Source organism: Lathyrus oleraceus, chromosome 7 (assembly GCF_024323335.1).
Source record: "Lathyrus oleraceus cultivar Zhongwan6 chromosome 7, CAAS_Psat_ZW6_1.0, whole genome shotgun sequence".
NCBI lineage: Eukaryota > Viridiplantae > Streptophyta > Magnoliopsida > Fabales > Fabaceae > Lathyrus > Lathyrus oleraceus.
In genome coordinates this window covers 50,171,135-50,178,216 of record NC_066585.1, presented here as the reverse complement: position 1 = coordinate 50,178,216, position 7,082 = coordinate 50,171,135, and positions in this window count along the sequence as shown.

Here is a 7,082-nt window from a genome sequence, read left to right as displayed (position 1 = left end):
GTACCTTTCCATCCTTCTTAGGTACTGGAACGATGTTTGCGACCCATGGCGGATAATTGGTAACCGCTAGAAACCCTGCATCCAACTGTTTTTGCACTTCTTCTTTTATCTTGACAGCCATCTCTAGTCTTGTTCTTCTGAGCTTCTGCTTGACCGGAGGACAACCTTCTTTGAGAGGCAAGCGGTGTACCACGATGTCTGTGTCAAGCCCTGGCATATCCTGATAAGACCAAGCGAAGACGTCAACATACTCTTGCAACAGTTCAATCAACCCCTTCTTCACATCATCTTCCAAAGCAGCCCCTATCTTGATTTCTTTCTTGACGTCCTCGGTGCCAAGATTAATCACTTCAGTAGACTCTTGATGCGGTTGAATGACCCTTTCCTCCTGTTTCAACAGCCTGGCAAGTTCTTCAGGGAGTTCACAGTCTTCATCACCCTCTTCTTCAGCTTGGAAGATTGGATTTTCGAAGTCGAAGCGAGCCATAGCAGAACTGTTATCAATAGGATCCGGTGATGTGCATCTGCCTGAGTGATGGTATGTGCTTATGAGTGTGAACAGTGAGTGAAAACTAAACAAAACATTGCCAAATATTTTTATTCTTTTGAAATTTTGAAAACTGCAAAAATAGAAAGACAGTGAACAAAATGTTTGAATGCAAAAGACGTCCTTCATTTATGATAAACAATGCAGGTATTCACATAGATGAGCCCTATAATGAGTCATTACGCCCTGGGCGGAACGTAAGACTTGGACATGCATGAATAAACAAAGAAAAATTACTCCTCTAGAAGAGTGACTTGGACAATTTCCTCGGAAGACCAATTGTTGATGACTTCACCAGGGATCCTCGGACGCACCCAGTTGTCGATGTCGCAATCACTATCCCCATTTTCATCGTTGATCGTAGAGATCTGGCCATATTGGATGACGCCAGCACTAGAGAAAGTAATCGGCCCCTGACGAGTCTGAAGTGCTGAAGTTGTAGAAGTCAGCGCTGGTTGATACCCAATCCCGAACTTGTCGTCCTTCATTGGTAACTCCAACAGACGTCCCCAACCGGGAGCAATACCTGAATCCACCAAGGCTTGCGCCTGCTTGAAGGATGAGATAGGTGCTCCTGCTTTAACCCCTTCCACCGGAGCTGCATCCTTGATCTGAACTGACTCAAAGGCCTAACAGAGAGTCTCATGAATTTCACCTTCTACCTCTACGTACTTGAAGGTAGACAGGTTACTTACCAGTATGTCCTCCTCACCACAGACGGTGACAATTCTTCCATTGACTGGGAACTTGATCTTCTGATGCAGTGTTGAGGAGACTGCCCCAACATTGTGGATCCAAGGACGACCCAGAAGGCAACTGTACGAGGGACTGATATCCATCACATAGAATACGGTGTTGAAGGTTTGTGATCCAATCTGAATTGGCAATTCTACCTCTCCAAACACCGACCTCTTAGAACCATCGAAGGCTCTCACCATGAGATCGGAAGGTTTCCAGATCAAACCTTCTACTTCTAACCTTGACAGGGCTCTCTTGGGTAGCACATTGAGAGAGGAACCTGTATCCACCAGAACATGAGATAACACGGTGTCTTTGCATTCCATTGAGATATGCAAAGCTTTGTTATGGTTGCGTCCAGCTGGTGTTAAGTCAGAATCAGTAAAACCCAATCCGTTGCTTGCATGAACATTTGCAATGATCCCTTCTAGTTGGTTTACTGAGATCTCCTGAGGCACATATGCAACATTAAGGACGTTCAGAAGTGCCTCCCTGTGTGCCTCTGAACACAACAGGAGTGAGAGAATGGATATCTTAGACGGCGTCTGAATCAACTGATCGACTACTTTGTAGTCGCTTTTCTTTATAATTCTTAAAAGATCGTCCACATCATTCGAGAAAGTGGGCTCAGAACCAGCTTGGGGTGCAGAGGTACCCTCATTCACGACTTGTTTGCCTTTGGCCTTAGCCGCGGCATCAGCACTATCAGCTTGGCTAACCGGTGGTGAGAACAATCTACCACTCCTGGTGAATCGCCCGATTCCACCAACATTGTCCACTGCGGGACCTTCAACTTTGAGTTCAGACTTTTGACCCTCTTCTACCTTCAAAGGTCATTCCACCCCATGATCGTGTGTGTATACACTCCCCCCATAATGCCAAGGAATGGCCCTATCGCTTGTGAAAGGTAAAGGACCAGGGGTTGTGATTGTCATAGCGGCCGGTCGCACTGGTGGCACTGGTTGCGCTTCTGGCACACTTATCTGATTAGTCGGGTAAAAGATGGTAATAGTAGCGACATCATAGTCCTACTCAGGAATCTCATTCATTGAAACAAAAACATCCGGAACACCGGAATCAAATTCAGTTACATCAAAATCAGACACATTGTTTGGTATATCAGCAACAACATTTGAAAAATTAAATACATCAATGGGAAATACAAAGTCAGCAGGAACAACATCTGTGAATTCTTCAACAGCATCTTCAAACACCTCTTCAACTACCTCTTCAGCAAACTCTTTGACAGACAGGTCTTCAACTTGGAGGGTACCATTGTCAAGCAAGACCTGGATACCCTGCTGCAGCTTCAAGCAATCCTTACCCTGTGTAGCGCAATCCAAACAACCTTTCCCACAACCGGGGAAAACATCGGCATTCAGCAAGCATTCCTTAATTTCCAACAACGGAGTCTTCAACTTCAACACATCCTTAACAGACTTGGCTTCTTCCTCCAGCATATTAACGTTTGCACCACCATGCTGTGGCATGGGATTGTTGACGACATTAGGAGCCGGTGCAAGGCTGATAGCCTTTGAATCAATGAGGTCCTGAACTACGTGCTTAAAAGCTTTGCAGTTCTCAATATTGTGGCCAGGTGCCCCAGAGTGGAAGCTACACCTAGCATTGGCATCGTAACCCACCGGAAGTCTACCAACAGGAGGAGCCAGAGTGCGTAACTGCACAAGTTGTAGCTGTTGAAGACTTGTAAGCAGCTCAGCGTACGACATTGGAAGAGTGTCGAAACGCCGGTGCATCATCCTCTGCCTCTATTGATAGGAGGGTATGTTACCTGGCTGTTGTTGTTGTTGATACTGAGTTTGCTGACGTTGTGGTTGTTGTTGTTGTAGTGGTGCTGCAGCTGGAATGGTCACAGCCGCAACATACGGTCGCTGATGATAGTTTTGAAAATTATTCCTCCTGTTTTGATATGAAGACACAGAATTCACACCCTCTTCCCTCTGCTTCTGTCCTCCCATAAATGGCTTCTTTACTCCTGGCGAAGATCCACCTCCATTGTGGCTCTTGTAGGTCTTCAGGTGATTCTCCACCCTCTCTCTGGTAGAGACCACATCAGCGAAGTTGGAGGCATTGCACCCCACCAGACGCTCCAGGTAAGGTCCAGGCAACGTATTCATGAACATGTTGGCCATTTCCTTTTCCAACATGGGAGGTTGAACACGGGAAGCTGTCTCCCTCCAGCGTTGAGTGTATTCCCTGAAGCACTCATTGCTTTTAAGAGACAGGTTCTGGAGTTGAGTTCTATCTGGGGCCATGTCTGCATTATACTGGTATTGCTTCACAAAAGCCTCCGCCAAATCCCTCCAGCAACGGATGTGGGCTCTATCCAACCTCATGTACCATTCCAGGGATGCCCCAGCTAGGCTGTCCTGGAAGAAGTACATAAGTACTTCTCGTCATCAGAGTATGCAACCATCTTTCGGAAGTAGGCTTGCACATGGGTCTTCGGGCAAGAGCTACCATTGTACTTGTCAAAGATTGGGACTTTGAACTTCGGTGGGACCCTCACGCCTGGGACCAATCCCAAGTCAGAAACATCTACCCCTAGGGGGTTTTGTCCTTCTACCGCCTTCAGCCTCTCCTCTAATCTCCTGAACATGGGATCCATACCATGGCCCAAACCAAAGTCTTCTGGCAGCAAGAACTGATCATCTTGATCATCGTGAATGGGTTGTTGATCGTGGTTGTTATGTGGGATCGGGACAGGCCCCGGTCCATTAACCTCTGCAATTGGAGGATCAGTCACGACCTCTGGTTGAGTAGTTGCGGGATTTCTTTGTATCATTTGTCTAATCTCTTGCTGTCCTTGCACCACATCCATGAATTGGTTCATGCGGACCCTCATCTCACCAAGTTCTGCTTGTAGACTTTCCATTGCTTTCTGCGGGTACCGTACCGGTGAATTCCTGAATCAGCTATCCTGCTAGTGGAACACCAAATAATATGAGAACACCGCAGCGGTACCTGTTATGCAAGATATGAAAATGAATATGTAAATGCAATGACATGTTTATCAAATCCAAAAGGTATTCTACCCCCTTGATTCCAGTCTCACATCAGGTGAATAGTGCAAGAAGACCGAGTCATGGATAAACCTCTGAGATCAATATGCAATAAAGGGAAACCATCAAACAAGTTCAAGGAAAGGGGCCTTAGCCGAAAGTACATCAAAAGAGGATCTCCACAACAAGCCTGTGGATCATCACTACACAACACCAAAGCAATAAGTAAAGGGAGGAGCAATAATCAGGACTCAGCCTCCTGTGTACAAACCATAAAGACTGCTCCTTACTTCAGCCAGCAATGCCATCGTGTCAGGATGATCTGGGAATTCTATCAAACGCCAGATAAGCAGATTCCTCTGGTGAATAACTCCATCCAACTCGTTGATGTGCTCTCTGTAGTAATTCCCATCATCTTCTCCGAATACCTCTTCAAGTCTGGATTTCTTCAAACCTGCCAACACCTTAAGTTCTTCAATCTGTCCTCGAGCCTCATTGAGTTGATCGGTGATGTAACCATTAGTAGAACGGGCGCACAGAAGCTCATTGTTCTTCTCTTTTAGCGAAGTTTTCAATTTCTCCATCTGACCAGTCAGTTCGGTCACCGTCTCCTCCTCCTTTGCCTTTCGAGAAGTTGAAAATGCATCCCATTGCTCTTGCCACCCAGCTAATTTACCATGAGCATCCATTAACTGTTGCTTGACTCGCCTCAACTCAGAACTGGATGATCCTAAGGCCTTGTCTGTCTTCCTAAAGAAGTCCACCTCCACAGCTAATTTCCTCTCTGCTTCCTCTTGCAATCTGACGGCTTCCCCCTTCTGATATTCTGCCTTATAGAATTGATGCATACAGTCCTGCAACTTCGCACTTAAGCCCGAGTTCTCGGTTTGAAGTCCCTCCATGGCATTCTTCAATTTGTCATACTCCTCTCGGCTCACCATCGTTGACTGCTCAGGAGTAGGTGGATACAAAGGTTCTTTAATAGGAAACGGCAGACCAAACTCTTCGACTCTTCCTTGAAGCCACTCTCCATACTGAGGGTAAGTTCTACAATCTCCTTTTCCAAGCACAGTTCTTCCTCTCTTGATCACCTTGAGCCAGGCCTCAGCTGCCTTATGGGATACAGTCAAATCAGGCGAAGAATGGAAAAACAGAGATTCTTCCACATCCTTTTCCAAAGGCGGAGTTCTTAAAGCATATCCAAACTGTCTGACTGCTAGAGAAGGATTATAGTTGATTCCTCCTCTTCTTCCTACCAACGGTACATTTGGGAAGTTCCCACAACTGTGAATAATATCCGCCCGAAGCAAGCTCCGGTCAGACCACCAAGAAATATCTTCAGCTCTCAACCCCATCAATCTCTTCGGCCAAGTCAACGAGTCCTCAACATCAACGAACGCTCCTGATTTGGGTAGGTGAGAACCGAACCACTTATAAAACAAAGGCGCACAACAATTCACCAATCCTCCTCTTCTATTCTCATTCCTGTGATGCACCGAATGAAAGAAATCTCCTAGCAAGGTCGGCACTGGATTTCCCAACACGAAGAGGCGTATTGCGTCCATGTCCACAAATTTGGCAACATTAGGGAACAGGACAATCCCATACACACAAAGAGCCAACACAGCATTGAAACCCCTCTGGTCACCATCTTCAAGTTTCTTCTTTGCTTCTCCCAGCAGGAAACTCAAATGAAAACCACTGACTCCTCCCTTCTGACACATATTAGCCTTCAAGACTGATTTTCCCAAATATGTGGCCGAAGTAACCATGCTGAGATCGGGCAGAAACTCAGAATTGTAGAACAACAACTGTGACTTGATAGGAACTCTGAGAAAACTGGCAACTCCTCCAAAGTAGGGACCAAAATATAATCCGGGAATGTGAAACACCTCAATGGAGGGTCATAGAACTGCAACAATGTGAATAGAGCATCATGTTGATCCTTGGAAAGAACCGTGACGAAACTTAGAATCAAACCGTAATCCTTTCGGAATCCTTCTAGAGAATCAGGATCCAATAACTTCATCAACTGTTGAATAGGCTCCAGACAAACCACCGGAAACTTGTAGGCGACATGTCTCTTTCTGCCAATATCCATCTCTAGAGAACCAAAAAAACCCGACCGGAATCAAGAAGAAGATGTAAACCCCCTAGAAATGGATAAACATGTGTTAAATGATATGAATGCGGAATGATGTGATGCAATGCAGTGACATGGAAATCAGGACTGCTATATCTGCTTGAACATCTGTCGGGTTGCATTGTCTGAACAGAAACCCACTGAGGAATGTAATACAACACCAAAACTCTGCTCCAGAAAACCGGGTTGGTTGGAGGTTAAGGTTCCCTGAATTTAGCCCGCCCCTCACTGGTAGGTTCTAAGAACAGAAGTTTGTCAGCTTTAGCCCTTCAGTCGAGAATAATACGTTTACCACTGAAGGTTTGGCATTATTACGGGATAAAAGACCTCTGCTGACTCCCCTCAACAGGACATCCTAAAGCAAGTTCCCAGTCTCGGGGTCCTCGGATTGAGCAGCGAGAATGCGCCCACCAGAGCTAACATAAACGCGTCTCGGAGGAGAGGCCTCGACTGAGTTCTCGGGAAATGGTCACCAGAGTCGACGATTTCTAAAGGAATATCTGTCGTTATGGAACACCCATAGGACAAAATATATCCAACAGAAACCTCGTCTAGAATGTGGGTCTCATGAACGACTTAACGTAGCAACATACCACGCAAGCCTTATGACTATCCACTCTAACACCTATGT